At 34.7% G+C, this 23,168-nt stretch overlaps 2 long non-coding RNA genes across 2 annotated transcripts in view; one reads left to right on the forward strand and one right to left on the reverse strand.

Moving 5' to 3' along the window:
- Positions 1-8,736, forward strand: part of LOC110350253 (uncharacterized) — a 55,565-nt gene extending 46,829 nt beyond the window's left edge. Inside the window, exon 4 of the long non-coding RNA XR_002396715.2 lies at positions 7,564-8,736. This is a non-coding gene — a long non-coding RNA (uncharacterized LOC110350253). The remainder of the gene's footprint in view (positions 1-7,563) is intronic.
- Positions 1-23,168, reverse strand: part of LOC147824329 (uncharacterized) — a 161,579-nt gene that overhangs the window by 73,985 nt on the left and 64,426 nt on the right. The window lies entirely within an intron of this gene.

Here is a 23,168-nt window from a genome sequence, read left to right on the forward strand (position 1 = left end):
TCACATCAGGGAGCACATAGGTCTAGTTCTAACCTTTATATTTTGTTTTTCTTAAAATTAATTGTTAATAGTTGAAACATTAATTTCATGTGCTTTGGTCCCAGGCTGAAGAAAACAGTTGTCAGGTACATAGATCATTATTTTGGTAATGATCAAATTATTTTTATCATTAGCTAATTTAGCAGGCTAGTAGATATTGATCAAATACCATGTCATAGAATCACAGGTCCAATATATTGCCCTCTGTTGTGCAACAAATGCACCTTTCACAGGGTTTTATAAAAGCAAGTGTTTCCTAAGTCAAATAAAATATAATTGTTGGAGAGAATAATTAGATGCTAAGCTTTAATAAAAGGAAATTCATTCTACAACGTGGTGAGCATATTCATTAAAAGATAAGACTCCTTCTCTAGCTACCTTGATCAGTCTTTATATATTGACCTTATATAAGGTATTTTTGTTGTTGGATTTGGGGGATTTTTTTGGGGGGGGGTTATATATTTTGCAGCTAAGGACTCATGAAAAATCTCCTCTAAATTGCCCACCCCTGAATACTAATGTTACTTAATAGAGACAGTGGGAAGACTTTCCCATTTATTATTTTTGACATTTTATTGAAAAATATCTTTTATCAACAAATGTGTTTGCAATGCCAGCAAGCCAGAATTCAGAAGAAATATTGTTCTTACCTCTGCTCATAGTCCCCCATTTATTCTAGCCCTCTAATTTAGTTTCTGGTTTCCCTGGACTATACACAAACTGTTCCATTTCAGTTGGAGATCAGAATTCTAAACACATAGCGTGATTTGGGATGATTCATAGTAGAGAAGGGCTTGCCAGCCCATTCCTCCCTCCTCCACTAGAAACCACCCCATCTCACACACACACACACACACACACACACACACACACCCCAACCCTCCCCTAGCTATTTGATCCTTTTACAACGAAGCAATTAGCTACAAGCTGTGGAGCTGAAATCAGAACTATAAAAGCCAAAGCCATGAGGAAATGAGAAACTCAAGAGGCAAGAAAAGTTGGTTTTCAGAAAGATGAGAGCTGTAAGACTTCATGAGAGCCGAAGAGACAGAAGCAGCCAGTTTTTTAGGGACAAAGAAAACAGTCTCAGTTTTTGCAATGCCAGGGAAGAGTCATTCTTTTGCAGATTTTCAGGTTCTTGTACCAGTTCCTTTGAAATGTGAATGTTTTTCCTCCTCAAAATTTCTATTTTGCAATGTTATATCATCCTAGGTTTCATTTGATTAATGGTTTCTGTTGCTTCTAACCAAAGAGGGTGGTAATGTAATATGGACAGATAACACCTCTTGGTTTACTAATCTGGGAAATGACAACAAATGAAGACTAACTTTTTTCTCTTTGCATACCTCCTTTGTTAATTAAGACTGAAGGTTTTTCAGGGAGTAGGGGGAGATCTGTGAATGAGTTTTATATCAGGAATTTCTGTGCTTCTCTGTAGCATTTGGCTTAGTTGTATTTTGTGATCAACATGGGTCATGAAGATGATCAAGCTTAACTTTTCATTTTTATGACTGGAAATCTTAAAAATAAATTTGAAACCCACATAGAACAAGAGAGGAATTTGTAATATGTAATTTTACACTCAACTCATTCCTGGATCCATTTTCCAAAATTATCATTTTTCTTTCTCTTTTTATTCTCATCTATGTCCATATTATACAATGTTACCTTATTTATCAATTTTTTAAATAAACAAATCAATTCATATCCGACCTGCTGTGATTTGGATGTGGTCTGTCCCCTTTAAACTCATACCGTTACAAAATACAAAATTTTGTCCCTGATGTAACAGTGTTGTGATGTGGTGGGAATTTAGAGATAATTAAGTAAATAAGAGGGATTAATGCAGTTCTCACCAGGCTGGACTAGTTACCTTCATAAGAGGTTATTATGAAACAAGCCCAGTACCCCTTGCTTGTCTTTCTTCCATATCTGCCCACTTGCCTTTCTACTTTTCCACTCTGTTATGGTGCAGCACAAGGCCCTTGCCAGATGTGGCTTCCCAATACTGAAATTCCAGCCTCTAGAAACATGAGTTAAATAATCTGGTTTTTTAATTATGAATGGGCCACTCTCAGATATTCTTTTATAGCAACAGAAAACCAACTAGCCAGGGCCAGGGATTTAGCTTAGTGGTTCCGGCACCTGCCTCGCAAGCGCAAGGTCCCGAGTTCGATCCTCAGTACCAAAACAAAAAAAAAAAAAAAAAAAGAAAAGAAAAGAAAACCAACAGAGACACCACTCAATAATGCAGCACGGCTAAATGCATCAATGATACTCCATGAACATCTGCCTACAAACACTCTTCTAAATGCAATAAGCAGTGAATACCTGACAGAGAAAACTTTGGAAGTATTAAGCAAATGGCTCTGCCCAGAAGTTCAGAGGTCATTATCTATATCTACATCTCTATATATTTATCACCTACTTATTCATATATCTATATCTATTATGTAGGTGAAATTTTCAGTCTATAAGATTCATTGTATTAACTTATATACAAATGTATGTTTTAAATAGAATTATATACAATTATAATGCTGTATAATTTTTTCCGCTCTCATTTTATGAAATACTTTTATTCAAACACTTTATATGCATTTTTATTTTGGTACCGGGGATTAAACTCTGGACTTTGCACTTGCGAGGCAGGCAGCAGCACCACTGAGCTAAACCCCCAGCCCCACTTTATATGAATTTTAATATCACTCATTAGCATTACTGTTCCTATGATTAGACCCTTTTAAAAATTATGAATGTTTTCCAACATACTATAAAAAGCTTACAATTTTTTATATACCAATTGCTTGGCTTCAAAAATTATCAGTACATGGCCAATTTTATTTCATCAATATCCATACCTATTTCCTTTACCCATCTTTGACTGGATTATTTTAAAGTAGATCCTAGATGTCATAATTTCATTGTTAAGTAATTCATAATACTGAAAGACAAGAAATCTATATTTTGTAATGTAAGTGTAATATTTTCATTCTGCAAAATGTTAATGATAATTTTTAACCTTTTAAAATAAGTAGTTGATGTTAAAAAATCCTTAATTGTCTAATTTTTAAAAATTCAGTTCATTTGTTCAAATCAAGATCCAAATAAGACCTGTATGTTACATTTAGTTAATGTGTCTTTCAAGTCTCTTTTAACCCATATGTTTTCTGACTTTCTTCTATATTTTTCTTGCAAATTATTTATTGAAGAAACTATTTCCAGAAATTATATGAACAATAATAATATTGGTATTAATATTGTTTAACATATAAAAGGATAAAGGACATTACTAATCATATTAACTGTTATAAATGGTATGTGTGAGGCCTCTCAGAAACAGGCTTTGAAAAAAAGCTTTATTGCTAAGTGTGAACAGAGACTGTACTCGGGGGCAGATTTGAGCAGCTAGCTGGGTAGAGCCAAATTTCTTTCATCTATGTGTGGATGGGCTGACATTGAGAGAGAGATATCAGCAGCTAGGTGGGAAGAAAACTACATTTATATAGGTTTTTAGGAAGAGGTTATGATCTTAAGAAATGTTTATGACTGAAGGTCCAAGGATGGTCAGTGCAGGTGTGCAGACAATCGTTGGACTTCTAGGCGCCTGGGAGATTGTACACTCTGTCCTAAATTTTCTTTATGGCTGTCTGTCCTAGTAGCCTGTTGTTTGCAGAGAGTGGCCTGTTTGAATGCAAAGGTCTCACTCAGGCTAGGCATGACATTAACATTCCTAGGAAACAAGATTTTGGTGAAAGAGATACAAACAAAACTGAGACATTAAATTAAACACTATAAAACCAATTTGAATAATATGTACTCAAGATGTATTTCCTCTTAAAAATATTAAACCACATGAAAGTGCTGATATGCTACCATTTTTATTTATAGAAAAGGCAATTTCACTTGGTGCAAAACTGTATTGTTCATGTGGTTCCTATCTCTGTCCAAAAAATGCTCAGAAAAAATGTCAAACCTAATAGCAATGAGTCTTTTTAAACATCAAATTGTGGTCTCTAGATATCATTTCCCATTAAAAAAGAGCAAGAATTTTTAATTTTATTTTATTTTTTATAAATGATTAATTCTGGAGCGGGGCAAGATATGTGCAACACAGCATAGAATATAGTGTAATTTTATAAAACAAGGACATTGACAAAAGTAGTTGGGTCAAAAGGACTCAGGAGTCAGTTTGATCTTCATGATGATTCCTACACACATATTAAGTGAAAAGCATTTCTTCATATTTTCTGAACTACACATTTTCTGAACTATGAATGGTTACGGATTTGACTGGAACTAATTAATCAATAGTTTCTTCTATTGGTGATTTTTTCTTTTTTATTCTCCAGTAGACAGGTTGAGTGACATTTCGTTGATGAAGTTTCTTTCAGAACATTTAACACTTAACTCTAGAGAAGGTCAATGGATTAGAGAAGGTCACGATTTGCATTTCTGGTCAACTAGCAACATGTCTTTATAAATATGGGCTATATTTAACTTTGGAGTTGTATATATGAAGAGAAAAAGGCCCTTTACTTTGAGAAAAACTATAGCAAAACTGGATGGAGATCATTATCTGGAATGACCAGGAAATGCTTCAGGGCAGAGGGAAACCTTTTGCAATTCTGGTGATTACTGCTAAGGGGAGTTTAGCAGGTTCTTCTCATATGGAGTCTTTTCATGAGAATTGAGTATTTTGCCTCTAGTTATTCTGTCTCCAACTAAAAATATAGAAAAAAAAATCTTAGAAATCTGTGTAGATGCTTCTACCATACTGAATTTTTGAAGCCTTTGTATATCTAAGAACCAAGTGGAACAAAAAACATTAGGAGTCAGTTCTGAGTTTCTCCCAAATGGCTTCTGTGACAGGTAAATGCAGAAAAATGGGTACACTTATCTCAGGTCTTTTTGCAGTCTTGCCAGTTGTTATTTTCTACATGGAAATGGAGCACAATCTCTGTAGATGAGAATAAATAAACAATAGAGGCCTTTTCAATGCAGAATATTTTCCACCAGAAAAGGTGGAAAATATGCCCTGCTTACAGGTGGGACTAGAACTGGACTAGCATGGGAGTAAACCTCTTTCTTTTGCAGAAATATAAACTGACAATGCTTTGTTTTCTTAAATAAACTTGTGATTACTTTCAACTTTCCCTATCTCTTCTTTTTCACAAAACTGACTCTTGTAGTTTAGATTGAGAATTCCCTCTAAGAGCTTCATGTGCTCAGAGGTGGGGCTTGTGGAAGGTGACTGGATTATAGAGTCCCTACAGCTGACTTGCCATTAGGAGGCATGGCCTGGTTAGAGGCAGGTCACTGGGGAGGTGACCTGCGAGGCATCTCTCCCTCCCTAGCTCCTTTCTCTCTCTGCTTCCTGACCTCCCAGGCAAGAGCAGATCCACCCAGAATCCTTCTACCATGCCATTTCTGTGTGGAAGACTGCCAAACATGGACTGAAACTTCTGAACTGTGAGGAAAATAAACCCTCTTCCTTTAAGTTATGGGTGTCAGGGATTTTGTCTCAGTGACAAGGAAAATGACTAAAGCACTAACTTTCTCTTAATTCTACCTTTTGAATATTTTTTCCATATCATTTTCTCTATTACTGCTCCCACTACCCAAAAAGTCTTTGTCACTCACTCACTGGCCTAGTTCTCTGGACTACTGATTCCAACCCATCTCCACACTCCTATGGATTTTGTCTTGGGAAACATAAATGACCACATCATTTATTTTCACAGTGCTATATGAATAAGGCTCAAATGCCCCAATTTGGCATTTAGAGGCTTCTTTTTGACCAAGTCTTATCCTTGCACCTGCCTGGTCCAGTTTTAGCAAGAATCAAAATAAATCAGTTTAGAACTGTTGCATCAGAGGCATCACCACCAATCTTGACTCATTCCTGGGTCCAGACTCTTGATCAAGTATAGAAATGAAACAATGGAGGCCAGACAAGTTGCAAAGCAAAAGCAAGATTTGCAAGAAGTGGAACACACTCCTCCAGAGAGGAGAGCCCCCAGAGCTGGGAGTCCACTGCTCCTTTGGAGTAGGGCTCATTTTAAGGTGGTTTGGGCAGTTCCTTCCCCTGGGAGACATAGTCTGCTCATGCAATAGAATTTGATCTTGGATTGGGTCTTCAGCTTGTGTCCATGATGAGCCTGGAACAGTGTTCTGGTTGGGTTAATGCTTGGAGTCATGTGGCTCTTCACTCCGCAGCTTCTTTAAGTAGGTTTCATTTTTCCCTCCACATCTGCTTCCCTATTCTAGTCCTTCCTAGAGATCCCTGTCCCTACAGAATGAATCACCAACCTTCACATCTGATCTCCTTCAATATCTGATCAAGTTTCTCATCCTTCACTTTTGATGTTTAAATCCCTGTCCTGTCATCAGCAAGAATCCTATTTATTTTGTTTAGCAAGACTCCCCTTAACTTCAGTGTCTCTTCTTTTTTTTTTCATTAAGTTTATCGGTACATTTTAGGTATACAATACAGTTACATTCATCATTAGGACCTTGTACCTTTACATGATGTATCTTGGTTCTTATTTTTTCCACATTCCCCTACCCTCCCAACTTGGAAACAGCCCAATTGCCCATCAACTGGAGACTGGATAAAGAAAATGTGTTTTTTAAAAAAATAAAATGCAGTACTACTCAGCCATAAAGAATGAGAAACTAGAGACATTTATAGCTAAATAGGGAAGGGTGGAGTGGCTCAATGTCTCCTCTTAATAATTTTCCATGCATGCCCCCCCCACTATATTGTCTATAATTCCCTATTTTTTCTATATTTGAAATTAAGCCCAATGTCTCTCGTATTGTGATAGTCTTGAGATCTGTCACAAAAGTCCTGAATAAAATCTTCCTTATCATTGTAACATGTAGCAGAGTAATTCTTTACAGGACCAAATCTGCAGTTTGAAATGACTATCTTATATTCATACTATCAACAGGAACTCAAAAAACACTCTCAGAAGGAATACACCTATTTCTCTCTGAGAAAATACTGGGTCTTCTTAGGGAAAATGTATGGCCAGAGGTGGCCCAAAACTAAAGCATCTTCCATAAAGAATAGATCCCAGTTGTAACCACCTCAGTATTATCTGTGTAACAATTAAAGAATGTATTCTATCACAAAACATGATTCTTTTTGTTTACAAACGCATCTGGCTAAGGATGACAGAAAATCTAATCTCAGTCATGTGGTCTGGGATTTATGAAGTTCAGAAAATATGGATAAAGAACCATTTAACATTTCTTGTCTAAGTCCCAACCTCTCTATCTCTATTCCTTTTTGGCAAGTTTAAATTGAATTCCTCTACAGGCTTCCCAACAAGGGCCTGGCTAGGAATTTCTTTCAGGGCTGCCTAAAATATAAACCAGCTATTTCCTTTCCTGGAGGAGGAGGTTAAAAGCTCCTAGGTCCTAAAATCCTTTGTTGAGTGTTCTAGGGCAGGGGATTGCAAGGGTGTGGTGGGTACTAAAAAAGTGTTTTACTGTCTTTCCTGTTTCCTACTGCAGCAAGAACAAGGCAGGAATGATATCGCCATAGATGACCCTGCCACACTGGCTTATGGTAATTTTCATCTCTCTTCACCATTCTCTGAAATCTGCTCCACTGGCTCCCTGACCATAACAATGGATCCCAACATACACATGTTTATAGCAGCAGAATTCATAATGGCTAAATCTTGGAAGCAGCCTATACATCCATCAACAGATGAATGGATAAAGGAAGTATGATATTTACACATGGACTTCCAGGAAAATGGCAGACTTGTAAGCAAAAACTAAAGTGCCTCTTCAAGATTCAGAATCTGGACACTGGAAAATAACAACTTGAGGAAGAAAAGAAGAAGGGAGGTAGATTCTGAGACCCAGGAAGGATCCAATGGGTAAATTGCAGCCTTCAGAGAAACTGAAGAAACAGAACACAAGGTGGAAAGAGGGAGGAGGATTCTGCACTTTCTTCCTGGCTCCTGGCTCCTGAGAAAAGAAGACCTAAATCTACAGAGACATAGTGAAAGCACAATGGAATTCTACACTGCCATAAATAGATAAACTTGAGTCATTTGTAGGAAAATGGATGCACCTTGAGACCATAATGTTAAGTGAAATAAATCAGACACACATGGTTTCTTTTATATGAGAAACCCAAAGTATAAATAAAGAGCAAAATAAAAGATAATAGGAAGAAGGGAGATAGGTCTTTCTCAAATGAGATTGGGATCAAGAGATGGTGGGAGGGGAGAAAAGGGGGATGACAAAGGGAAGTAAGCTGTGTTATGCATATGTACCAACTCCACATAAGGAATGTAAACATTATGTACTGCAAACATACTAATGAAAATAAAAAATTCCAATTCAAAAGAAGTGGGCCTCAGATCCCATATCTCCCTGTTCAGGGCTCTAATTACATCATCATTTCTCTCTGGACAGACATTGTCACAAACTTCTCCCCCAAGGGTCATTGTTAAGCACAGAAAGCAATCTAGGGGTGTTAAGGGTGTTATACTTTTGGCCCTTACTGGAGCAGAGGCAGAAGTGCATGGTATTGGGAACTTGAGCTCCCTTGGGATATCCCTAGTGAATGAAGGTCAAGCTTCATAGCCCCTGGGACATCTACTGTCTGGACTCAAAGGAAGCAAGAAATCATTTCATTTTCTCACTGTGACTACTCTCCCTCAGGGCAAAACAGAAGATTAAAATATTTTACAACAGTTAAGTTTAACAGTCACTGGATTTCTATTAACAGCATTCTCTGTGGGCTTGTTCAGAAAAGTAGAGTTGTATAAAGAATATTTGTTTTGCATCTGTAAAACCAAAATGAATGTAAATATTTCTGGGTACTAAAGTTGAATGACAACATCCTTTTGAGCTGTGGTTGATGACAGCAGCCCCCAAACTTTCTGGCACCAGGGACGGGCTTCACGGAAGACAATTTTTCCATGAACTAGGAGTTAGAGGTGGGGTGGGGTGGTTTCAGGATTAGATACTCCTAAGAAGCCTGCAACCTAGATCCCTCACATGTGCAGATCACAGTAGAGTTTGTGCTTCTATGAAGATGTACTGTTGCCACTGATCTGACAGGAGACAGAACTCAGGTGTTAATGTCAGCGATGGGGAGCCACTGTAAATACAGATGGAGCTTTGCTTGCTCACTCACTGCTCACTTTCTGCTGCCCACCCCTTTTCCTATCAGTGCATGGACTAGTACCAGTCCATGAGTTGGGCATAGGGACCCTTGGTCTATGACATCTGATGTCAATACCAATATAATGGTTCCCTACCCCAAAGCTTCTCTATACATTTTGAAATAAAAATCAATGGTAAAATTTTAAAACCTTAAAAAGTATTTTATAGGTGAGAAACTGAGTCATAGGAAAGTTACTTTTCCAAATAAATTTCATTTCCAGTAACTTATGGCAATCCTTGGACATCTAGGAACTAAATAGTGTTCCCTCTCTGTATTAACACTTACTTTGTTTTGCAAAACTTGGAAAGAGTAAAAAAGTATTTGCTTTGTTACCTCACGCTACTAACATCTTTTGAAGATTCAGGTTTGACATTATCAAATGAGAAAAATGTAGATATATATATTTACCTATGACACTGGACTCACATCTAAACTATATAAAGAAGTCCTGCAAATCAATGACAAAAAAAGATGACACTCCCATGAAAAATAAGCAAAAGACTTGGACACATACAAAGGTAATAAAAAATATGCTATATGTTTAAGTTTTTTAAAAGTCCTTTTAAAAACACGTATTTCCAAGAACTATGAGATAACTATCTTCAAAGAAAGGGGGAATATTTTGAGAGGGATTGATTACAATGAGTGTTTAACTGTAACAAATTTTAAATCATTCACTGTATCTTTTGATCACCCCATATCACAGCAGTTTCCATCAAATAAAAAACATTACTATTTATCCTCATCCACCTTTTTCACTGGATCTGGCACCATGTGACTTCTGGGTTTTCCTCAAGTCAAGCCACCATGAAAAGTAAATGTTTTGAATCGATTTAGGACTTCAAGACAGCATCAATATCACAGCACTCACAAAAAAGAACTGGCAGAATTGCTTCAGAAAGTGGCAAGAATGGTGAAATAAGTGGTTTCAAAGTGAGGCAGAGGATTCTTGGGAGGATTAAATGCCAATGTATCTTTTGCTATAATGAATATTTTTAGAAATGTAAACATTCACTATATTTTTCAATCACATTATTAATCATATTATCAATCATATTATAAATCAATCATCTTAAAAATAACATGTAAGGATGCTAATAAGCACATAAAATGCAATTAATACTATCAATCTTCAAGAAAAATCCAAATTAATATCAACACAAGGTAGCATTTCAGACCTACTAGACTATCTAAAACCAAAAGGACAGATAATACAAGTGTTGGAGAGGATATGAAGCAAGTAAAATTTTCATACATTGTTGAGAGAATATAAAATGACTTAATTACTTTGGAGAACTACTTGCCAATTTATTTTATGGTTAAAGCTACATCTACTGTATGACCCAGCAACAATGTTCCTAGATATTTACCCAAAAGAAATGAACATTTATGTCCACAAGAATAATTCGTACTTGTAATAATTTTCACTATGAATAGCCAAAACAATCTTGAACAAAAATAACAAAGCTGGGGGCAACTAGTATATTATCAACTTCAAATACATTACAAAGCTATAGTAATCTAAAAACATAAGTTTGGAGATGTAGCTCAGTTGGTAGAGTACTCGCCTAGTGTGCACAAGGCCCTGGCTCAAATTCCTATTACTAAAAAAAGAAGAAAATTCTACAGTATGGTACTAATATAAAAGCAGCCACATAGGCAATTGAATGGAATAGAGAGCCCACAAATAAACCCACACCATTATGGTCAATTGGTTTTCAACAAAAGTGCCAAGAATAAACATCAGGGAGAGTGTTTTAAATTAATGGTCCTGGGAAAACTGAAAAATAAACTTAGCCTCTTATCTCATACCATATACAAAAATCAATACAAAGTTAACTAAAGTATTAAATGTAAGACCTGAAACTATAAAACTACTAGTAGAAAACATAGGGGAAAAGCTCCATGACATTAGTCTGAGCAATAATTTTTTGGATGTAACCACCAAAAGTTTAATCAAAAAAGTAAAAATAGACAGATAGGATTATATCAAAATAAAAATTTTTATACAGTCATGGGAATAATCAACAAAGACAATCCATACAATGGGCAAAAATATTTGCAAAACATACATCTGGTAAAAGGTTTATATTATATATATATATACATATATATGTAAAAAATATATATATATGAACTCAGTTGCAAGAAAAATAACTCAATTAAAAATGAGCAGAGAATTTGAATAGACATTTCTCAAAAGAAGACATAAAAATGGTCAACAGGTAAATGAAAGAATTTTCAATATCATTATCAAAAATACAAATTAAAACCACAATGAGATAATGCCTCTTACCTAGTAGAATGTCTATTAACAAGATATAAGACAACCAGTACATATATTGGTAGAAAAGTAAATTAGTATAACCACTGTGGAAAACAGTATGGAAGTTCCTCAAAAAGTTAGAAAGAGAACCACCATACAATCCAGAAATTCTACTATATATCCAAAGTGTGTATATGTATGTATGTGTGTATATATATATATATATATACACATACATATATATATATACACATATATATATATATATATATCTCCAAAGGAAATTAAATCAAAATGTTAAAGAGTTCATTAGTCAGCTTTCCATTGCTGGGACAAAATTCCTGACATTCACAAAGAAGAAAAGATGTATTTTGACTCATGGTTTCAGAGCTTTCATCTATGTTTCTAAAGCAGAAAAATGGTAGAAGGGCATGGTAAGAAGTCATGGCAGTCAGGAAGCAGAATAAGAACAAGGAAATCTGAAAGCAAAGGGCCAGAACAGGTTATACACTTCAAAGCCATGCCCCTAGTGACCCACCTCATTCAACTACACCTCACCTCACAATAAACCCATTAAGCTATGAACTCCTTAGTGGATTAATCCATTGAAGTCAGTACCCTCATGATCCAATCACCTGTCTAGGTACCATTTTCAAATATTGCCACATTGGGTATCAAGCCCTCAGTACATGAGTTTCTGGGAGACACTTCTATTTAAACCATAACAAAGAGATATCTGCATTCTCATGTTCACTGCAGCATTATTAACAATTGCCAACACGTGGAATCAAATTAAGTGTCCATTAACAGATAAATGGATAAAGAATATGGGGTGTATATACACACAATAGAATACTGTTCAGCCTTAAAGAAAGAAACCCTGTCATCTACAAGAACATGATTGAGCCTAGAGGACAGTAAGTGGAGTAAGCCAGGCACAGAAAGATACAACACATGCTCTCACTTGTATAATCTAAAAAAGTTGAACTTATGGAAGTAGAGTATGATGGTGGTTACTATGCACTGAGTCTATATGTTTTTGTGTGGTAATCAATGGACACAAAATTTCAATTAGGAGAAATAAGTTCAAGAAATCTATTGTACAATGTGGTGATTATAGTTAATAACAATATATTTTTTGAAAATTGCTAAAAGAATAAATAATGCATATGTTAATTATCTTAACTGAGCCATTACCTAATGTGTGTGTGTGTGTGTATATAAAAACATCATTTTGTACATGATAAACATAAAAATTTTGTCAATTTAAAAATTAAAATTTAAAAATCATAGCATATTTATTCTTAACCACTGGCACTTAAAAATATCCCAAATACCCTTCAGCATAAACATAGATAGACATGCTATGGTACACCTATCTGATGGAATATTACTAGCAGTAAAATTGAATAAACTAACAGTAAATGGATAATGTGGATAGATCACAGACATATTGAGCAAAAAAACCAAAGAAAACCCAGACACAAAAAAGTAGATACTATTTCATTTATATTAAGTTTTAGAACAATTTAAAATAGCCTATGGTGAAATAAATCAGATCACTGGTGGGCTCTGTTTTGTTTCATTACCTTGGTCTTTTTTAAGTTTTAAATTTTTATTAGCATGTTTGCAGTACATAATAATTATATTAATTGTGAGGATTTGGTACATGCACACAACACACTTTCTCAGACAAAAATATTCTACACCTAGTTTGGAGTCTTAATTATATAGGTGTATACTATTGTGAAAATTCATTAAATACAAAAATGTGTGAGTTGTGCATATGTATGTGTTTTTGTTTTTAAAAAAAGGGTTGAATAGAGCCACGTGAGTGTTCAGAAGGAACTTTTGCTTATTTCACAGTACTAAATTCATTCTGAAGAAGAAAACAGGAAATGCAATGTATAGTTGAGTAATTTTCTGTTTTCAATCCTGCAATGAATCTACTGAGTCTATTTTACCTCCATATGTGTTTTTGGAATTTCCATGATTTTTCAGTAAAAACAGTTTTTATATCATGTGGATCAAGAGAGATTTGTATATCACTTGTGTGTTCAGTAAGAGTAGTTTTCAATCAATGCCTATTTTTACATTCCCCCCTCCCCACACACATCACCTGTATTAATTAGAAATGTTTTTAGCTGCAAGTCGTAGATAATTTGGCTAGAATGGCTTAAAGCACAAATATGATGTTGTTTATTTAATAAAAAGCCCTAAAGTGGGTGGTCTGAGAGGTGGCCTAGCATTTTAATGATGTCCCAAGGAACTTTTTATTCTCTTGTTATCAGCTTGATGCCTTTCATCCTCAAGCTTGCTGCTGCTCCTAGAGTAGGGGCATGTTGCTACTTAAAGCAGGTTTCCTTAGCCAGGAAGAAGGAGTAATAGCTTTTGAATGGGCAGCCAATAGCATATGTCCCAATTCTCATGCCCTACTTGAAGAAAATATAAGATATTCCCATCCATTATATGCAAAAATAATGTTGTAAACAATGACTTAATTGTAGCTACTCCAATGAACACTAGTATAATTATAATCAAAGTGAGTGTGATTGTTAACATGCGTCTAACTCATCTAGCTCCCTCCTAAAATTTCAGTCCAAACTGCAGCTCATGTATTTCCTTTCTTTCTATTTCCATTTATCTTTTTTCTTCACTATCACTTTTATAAAATTTTTTGGCTGAACTGATATATTTTATCTTCCAGATATCTTGAGAATTAGTTTGCCTCATTCAAATTTTAAAATTACTATAGACATTTTATTCAGAATGGCATTGCATTTACAACTTAATTGTGGTACAATTGAAAATTCCATATAGTTTTGTAAGCATTATATGAGAGATTTTCTTTTGTATATTGATGAATCTATCCATAAGCAAGATCCTAAAAGGAGCTAATGTAGGAGAGGAAGAAAGAGAAAAAAGTGACTCACATCCCACCTGAAAAGCTGGCTGACAAATATAAAGTGGCCTTACCATGTAGAATCAGTGGAAATATTTAGAAGAATGATAGTGTAGTATATATTAATCAGCCAAGGTATACAAAGAGAGCTAGGAGATAACCTGATACTAATTTTCCTACTATTCATAGTGCCTCTTTCATTGGGAGTTTCTAGAAGAAAACAAGAAGAATGAGATTAGCCCTGTTGGAACTTTACTTGGCACTAAAGGGACATTATTATGCTTCTGGCGCTGATACCCTGCAATAAACTCTGTATTCAGACCTCACAGACAACTCCATGTGAACAAAAATGAAGTCTTGCATCATCTCTAAGAAGCCTATACCCAATAGATTAGCATTCTCCTATAATGAATGAATCACACAGTATCGCCCTGGTTTTCTTCTGCAGCTAAAATTTATTGGAAGAATTAAATTAGATATTGTATAAAGTGCTTGATACATTGCCAGTCATATAGTGTGGGCTTAGTAAATGGTGACTATTACTCTAAATTGAGGAATGTAATGGTAGCTAGTATTAGTGCCACTTTATAGATGTCGATAATGAGGCTCAGACCCCTTAAAAGCTTTTGCAAGGTCCTCCACATAATATACACCTGTCTGGCTTGTAAGCTGTGTTATCCTCACCATACTTTGTTGCCTACATTATCCATTGGAATCTTCTGAGGAAACCACTTCTCAAGCTCTTTTTGTTGAGGGCCATTATAACAAGGTGAAATATGGTCTGACCAGTCTGATCATGAAAAGACTGCAAAATATTTGAATTTGGAAGGTTCCTAGAAGTGTGCACTCTGTTATGAAAATCATAATAAACACCTTCAACTATAATTTTTTTGATTTAGCTCAGTGGTTCCGCCACCTGCCCCTACAATTTTTTTGATTTTGAGATTGGCATAGAATTGTTGATTGTTAGATTGTTAGATGTTAGAGATCATCTAGTCTGTCCTTTTTATTTTTTTGGTTCCGAGATCGAACTCAGGACCTTGTGCTTGCGAGGCGGGCACTGGAACCACTGAGCTAAATCCCCGGCCCTAGTCTGTCCTTTCTAAATGATAGAATAATGACTGAGGAAATGCGGAATTTGCCCGAGTTAGCAAATCAGTATATACACACTAGAAACCAGGCCTATTGAGTCCAAGTTCTATGGTAGAAAACATGAATTAATGCAATATTAGGACCAATTGCACTCTATTAAATTTATGAATTATTTTAAACATTGTTTTAAATTTTTCTCTTTTGTATTTGTCTTAATATACCTTTCATATATACTAAATTGAAGAATTATCAGTGATGAAAATAAATGAGAAACTTTTACTGAGAATATAGTTAGATTGTAGTTTGAATGTTTTATTTGTACATGTTTATGATATCTAGTACTATGCAAATATAAGAATAAGTACAAAATATAGTTAGATTGGGGTTTGTATTTTTAATATACATAAATATTAAAATAAATACCATTGCAAAAAATTAAAATACTGTGGAAGTAAATAGAGCAAACTCTTTCCTTACTCTGACTATATTCTTCAGCAGTAACCACTTTGAACAGTTTTGTGGGTATTAGTCTATATTACGAGTCAATTCATTTGCATATATAATATCCAGACATGTAGTTTAGGAGGTTAGCCAGCTGAGTCATTTTCTACTTGTTTCTTCATTAGCAGTATGTCTGGATGAACTTTGTCAGTCCAAACAGACCTACTTCATTCCTTTCAACTGCTTCGTATACTCAATGGCATTAATATTTCATAATTTGATTATTCTCATTGATGGTCATTTAGATTTCTCCTAATTTTTAATAATTATTATTAAAATGCTGCAGTTAACCCCCATCTGTATGTTTCTTTGCACTTGTGTGTTGAGTTTTTCCACAAGGATACACATCAGGAATCATCTAAATGTGGTTGAATACTACTAAGTTGTCCTGCAAAATGATTTTGTCAATTTATGCAACCACTGACAGTATATAAGAAAGTTTGCCTTCCCAAACATGTGCTGTCTTATTATTAATCCTTGGATCTTACTTGATATGCAAATAATATTTCATGCTTCTATTTATTCTTCTGTGATTCACAGTATGTTACTACAATATCTGTAGTTCATTTCCTTGACTTTTTACTTTTGTGTTGACTTCACTTTTTATTACATTTTACAGAATATCTTTATATGTTCTTGATATTAATCCAATATATGTTATATGAAGTGTAAAATATTTCTTTCAAGATTTTTTTGAGGGAAAGGTATGGAACTTTAATTTTTATATGATCAGTCATTCTTTCCTTTGTTTTATACTCATGTCATTCCCACTCAATGATTAAAAAAAATACACTTTAATTTTAACATCTTTTGGGGAGTTTTTCCTTTGCAAAAAATCCATCTTGAATTTATTTTAGGTATATGTAATTGTGGAGGATTGTGTGCTTTAATAAATATATTTGTGCAATTATATGATAAAGTGATAAACATACAGGAAATAAGAATTCAGTTCACAAAGGATTAAATAAAGGTTTCCTTCCCCTCAATTTAGAGGGTTTCTATTCATTTTATAAGAAAATAAATTTGTTCCTATTTAGTATAAGTATTTGTATGTTCCTCCAATCTCGTCTATTGTCTCCATTTCCCAGGCTTTAGGTTAATTTGTTTTTAAAGCATATTTTGCTTTGAATTGATTGTCTTCCATGCATTTTGCTGAGTTAAATTCTCTTTCTATGATCTATGACAAAATATTAATATTCTTTCACTGTTCTCCACTCCATGCCAGTGTCCCACCACACACACACACACACACACACACACACACACGAAATTCTTTGGAGTTTTTAATTCAGGCCAATATTAAATTCTGGAACATAATGCATCAGCAAATATTTAAACAGAAAAAAGAATTTTGCTCCTGAGCTTGGCAAAATGAAAAATAAATCTCAGGAAAAAAATGATACTAGTCTCAAGAAAAGCTAGAGATAGAATATGCTTCTTTGAAAGAAGTTTATGTAGACTTGAATGCTCAAAATTCTCTTCTCACACTTAAAAAAGTATGTATAAATATAAACATATATGTACCTGTGAATATAAATATACATGTGTTCATGAATATATATATGTGCACATACACACACACATATGACAAAGAAAGAATACCAAGAGGAGCTGGGGTGGATGCATATTTAGCATGTGGAAGGTCCCACCAACACCAGGCAGGCTAGCAGGAAAAAGGAATGGAGAAAGAAAGGAAGAGGGGAGAGAAGAAGGAAAGGAAGGGGAGAAATATGGTGGCACCTCGGTTCTCGAATGCTTTTGTATTTTTTTTTTTCAGTTTCAGGGATTGAACTCAGGACCTTGCACTTGCAAAGCAGGGGCAGTGGCACTGAGCTAAACCCCTGGCTCTCAAATGCTTTCACTTGCAAACAATTTGGATTGCAAACAGGAACATTTGGCAAAATTTTTTTGTTTGTTTACTAACTCTGCATCAGGTAACCAATACGACCAAGGCTATCTTTCCCACACACAAACATGAACGTGAGTATCTTTTCCAGAATTGTGGAAGAAATTAAGTTCATGAACTGGGGCACCACTGTAATATATTTTAAAATGCTATCTAATTGCATAAAAGTGATAAAAACTGGCTGCAAATATTTTTTAAAGTAGCCCCCCAAAATATAAAAAAAATTTAAACCATACTGTCAACAGTGAAGCACAAAACCAAAACAAAAAGTAAAATGCCCTAAAATACCAAAACCTTCACACATACGTTATTCTCAAACAGATGAGAATGTTTTCAGGATTAAAATAATATTTCCCACTGGGTGCAGTGGTGCATACCTGTAATCCCAGCTCTTGGGAAGCTGAGGCAGGAGAATCACCATGAATGATGCCTATGTAGCCCCAGCCAGCCTGGACTACATAGTGAGTTCAAGGCCGGCCTGAACTGCATAGTGAAACTATCTCAAAAAATATTGATATTATTAATTCAATTAAACTCTTCTGAGCATAGAATTGGTAAAGTTTTTGAGATTAATTTGACAGAATAGGTGAAAAATTTTAAATATACATATTAAACACTTCTAATAATTTGTTAAAACTACTTCAAGTTTATGCAAAGAAGTACATATAAGAGAATTCACAGTAATATTTGTCTAATAGTAAAAGTCAGAAATCACCCAAGTATTCATCAATAATAAGTAAAAACTCAGGGGAATGGGGAAAAAAAATAAGAACCAAGATGTATTATGTAAAGGTACAAACTCCCAATAATGACTGTCAACATATTGTATACCTAAAATGCAACAATAAAATTAATGAAAAAAATTATTGTACATCTATATGGTAGAATACTGTGCAGCAAAGCAGATATAGACACAGATATGAATTTCATACATACATTTTACATAAATTAATTTTATATTTTAGACAAACTGTTAAGGATAATTATGTCTGTAAATTGAGATTAGATTTTTTTCACTTCTAGTTCATAAATATTCTATTAAATTTGCATTTCTACAAGAAACATGCATCATTTTATTTACTAAATTTTTCTACAGAGGAGTGGGGTCTGCAAAAAAAAAAAAAAAAGACAGTGTAAGGAACTCCCAAACTCTGTTTCTCAGAACAAAAACAAAAATAACCTGGCAAAACCTGTCAGAATCAACTTTTTCAGAATGTTAGTAACTAAGCCAAAGCTTGCAGCAACCCAGGAAGTACTTCTTCAAGGAAAATGGCTGGGTCTTGGGAAGAACAGCAAGCTTTGTGTTATTTTAACCCATCTCCTTCTCTCTAGTGGTAGAACAAAAAATACTTACTAGCTTGCAGTCTGGATTTCATCTGCAAATTGTCTTTAGTTGTCCTGTCATGTGGTTCACTAGGAGACCCACTAAAAAGGATTGTCTTAATCTTGCCTGACTAGAACTGCCACTTGCAGAAGTTTTTATTGGGACATACAATACTTAGTGAAAACATTTACAGATAAATGCTTTAGTCTCTGCCACCTGAGACAATGCATAATATTTTAGGCAAATGGCAAAGCAAAAAGCATGAGAGGAAAAGTTGGGGTGATGCCCCAAGGAAGAAGGGCTTTGGAAAGCTCAACTGTGTTCTTGAGATTTTAGAAAGTCCCAAGCCAAGGTGGTGGCACATGCCTGTGATCCCAACACACTGGAAGGCTGAGACAGGAGGATTACAAGTTTGAGTCTAGCCTGGTCAACTTGGCGAGACCTTATCTCAAAAAAATATATAGAAAAAATGACTGGGCAATGTGGGTCAATGCAAAGGCCCTGGGTTCAATCACTAGTACTGAGAACAAAGAAAAAAGGAAGAAAGAAAGGAAAGTCCCATGTACATATGCCAGGATTCTGCATATGCTCAGGACAGACTTGGGAAGACCATAAAGACTTACATCTGGTTAATCTTAAGTGAAGGTTAAGGCACAGTTATAAATTTCCTGGATGAGTGTTAAAGGTACACACACACACCTCTTCCCATCACTCAGAACTACTGTGCAAAAAATGAGATCTTTTTTGGCGGTAGGCATCAGGGAAATCTTTCTCCAATCATTAGCTGACCACTCAACAGATAGAACAGACTTTAGTGGTCACACATGATAAAGTATATAGACTGTACGTAATCATTTCATATGAAAAGTCACTAAACAAACCACAATTGATCAGAAGGGAGAAAATCTAATTTCCAAAGGTTTTACATTATAAAATTCAAAATGTTAACTTTTTCAGGAACAAAAACATGAGACATGCAAATAAAACCAAGAAAGTATGAGTTACTCAAAGGAAGAAGAAAGGAAATAATAAGATTAGAGTGGAGGTAAATGTACAGAATACAAACATTCATTCTTTGAAAAGATGGACAGAATTGATAATCCTTAACTAGACTGACCAAGAAAAAAAAAACATAAATTACTAACATTGAAAATGAAAGTGGAGGGCCAGGGATTTAGCTCAGTGGCACTGCACCTGCCTCACAAGCACAAGGTTCTGAGTTTGATCCCTAGAACTGAAAAAAAATATGAAAGCATTTGAGAACTGAGGTGCCACTGTATTTCTCCCCTTCCTTTCCTTCTTCTCTCCCCTCTTCCTTTCTTTCTTCATTCCTTTTTCCTGCTAGCCTGCCTGGTGTTGGTGGGACCTTCCAGATGTTAAATATGCATCCACCCCAGCTCCTCTTGATATTCTTTCTTTGTGTGTGTGTGTTTGTGTGTATGTGCACATATATATATTCATGTACACATGTATATTTATATTCACAGGTACATATATGTATATATCTACACATACTTTTTTAAGTGAACCCTGGTACCAGGAAAAAAAAAAGAGTGAGAAAGAGAATGAAAGTGGAGATATTATTACTGACTTTACAGAAATTTAAAGAAGTATAAAAGAATACCTTTGAATACCTTTGTATAATTGTATGCAAACAAATTAGATAACCAGGATAAAAAAAAGTAAATTCCTAGAAATATAAACTCTTGTAAGGAAGAAAAATTTCCCACCTATCATTAGGTTCATAGCTGAAACCTTTATTTAAAAGACTAATGAAAGAAAAGCAAAATTTAATAATTTATTTAATAATTAAATTTAATGAATAATTTATTTAATAACTAGTAATTATTTAATAATTATTTAGTAAAGAAAAGCATTATTTAATATACCTTAATGACATAAGAGTCCTCAGAAATGAAGACCCAAAGAAATAAGTAGTTCTATGCTTTTTTATGATTTGGTTTGGTGAAGAGCACACAGTCATGCAGAAGTGATTAGAGCACAAAAAGGTACAATCTAACACTAATAAATGGGGGAACTGAGCAAGGTCTGTTTGCTCAACTTCTTCATGCTTGTGTCTTCAGCGATAAGAACATTTCTTTCTTAGTATAGCAAGGGCACCACCCAAATGAAGGTTTTATGACCTATTTCAGAAGTTCAGCTAGGTTTTATGGCCAGCTTCCCTCAAGGGAGTGGTATCAAACACATTCAACTGCATATTAAAAAGATCATACACCATGAGTAAGTGGACTTTATCCCAGAAATGCAAAATTTTTTTCAAAAACTACATAGTCATCTCAATAGATATAGGAAAGGCATTTGACAAAATCTGATAGCTTTTCATGGTAAAAAAGAAAAAAAACCACTCAAACCAAAAATAAAAGGAAACTGCCTTAACCTGAAAAAGGGCATCTATGAAAACTTCACAATTTACCTCATACTTAATGACAAGAGACCACAAGTTTTCCCTATAACATCAGGAACAAGATAAGGATGTCTACTTTCACCATTTGTATTCAATATGATACCAGAAATTTTGTCAAAGGAATTTAAACAGAAAAATAATGAAATTTATCTAGGTTGGAAAGGAAGAAGTAAAACTCTCACTGTTATCAGATGACATAATCCTACATATAAGAAACTAAAGAGTCCATTGAAAACCCAATGAAAACAAAATCAACAAACAAAACTCTGCTACAGCTAATAAATGAATTTCAGGATGCAAGATCAGTATATAGAAAAAATCAGCTGTATTCCTATACTTTAGCATTTAATAACCTGAAAGTAGAATTTAAAAACATTTCAATTTACAGTAGCACTACAAAGAATAAACTACTTAATACATTTAACCAAGGAAATGTAGGTCTTGTACACCCAAAACCAAAAGCATTGTCAAAAAATTAAAAATCATCTAAATAAATGGAAAAGACATTGGTTATGGGTTGAAAAACTTCATATTGTTAAGATGGCAATGATTGCCTAATGACCTACAGATTCATTCCCTTTCAAAAGTCAAACTACTTTCTCACAGACATGGAAAAATTTGTTATAAAAGTTTTTATTAAAATATAAGTGACACAGCTTCCACCGCTCCCAGCCCAGAGATAGGGGCTTCCAGGCCGCCGTTCCTCCGCTCCCAGCACAGAGGAGGTGAGCCGTGCAGGTGCCAACAGCAACTCCGCACACACATTGAAATGAGAAGACACGTAAACAAGTCTCAAAGCCAGACTTCCATATCACCTATAGGAACCCCAAAGGGAAAGGAGATGGAACACTCTGATACTCAACCACCTGGACTCCCTAAATTGACAACAAAAGAGGATCAGGAAAAAAATGAAAAGAGAAATAATTTCTCATATAACAGAGATTGTGCCCATAGTAGAAGACATGATTAATAAATCTTTTTGCGACATGGAAAATGTTTTAGCACTAGATACTGGTGATGCCTGTGCAACATTGTGAATTTACTGAAAATCAATACAGTGTACACTTCAAAATACTTAAAATGTTAAGTGTGTGTGTGTGTGTGTGTGTGTGTGTGTGTATACACTGGGGACTGAAGCCAGGACCTCGTGTATGACAATGGTGAATTTTATCTTAAGAATTCTTCAAAAATTATAAAATTAATGTAACATCACAATTAGTGAAATACTAAAAATACAGAAGTCCTCGTTTAATGACTGAGTTCTGTTCCTGTGGCTAGGTCATTGTTAGATGAATTGGTCACTAAATGAGGAATTGTATATAGTATGTACATTACAATATTCAGAACAAAGTAGTGGTCAAAGGAAACGACTTCATTTTTACTTGCAGAACTCTTATATGAAGTAGTACTTAATGTATAACAACAAAACATAAAACTACAGTGCTGTACTGTACAGAACAAACAGCAAAAGTTAGAGTACTCAATAAACAAGGTATACTGTACAAAAAAAGCCA

Source organism: Heterocephalus glaber, unplaced genomic scaffold (genome assembly GCF_053883595.1).
Source record: "Heterocephalus glaber isolate CG9 unplaced genomic scaffold, H.glaber_assembly_v1.0 deba00001547, whole genome shotgun sequence".
NCBI lineage: Eukaryota > Metazoa > Chordata > Mammalia > Rodentia > Bathyergidae > Heterocephalus > Heterocephalus glaber.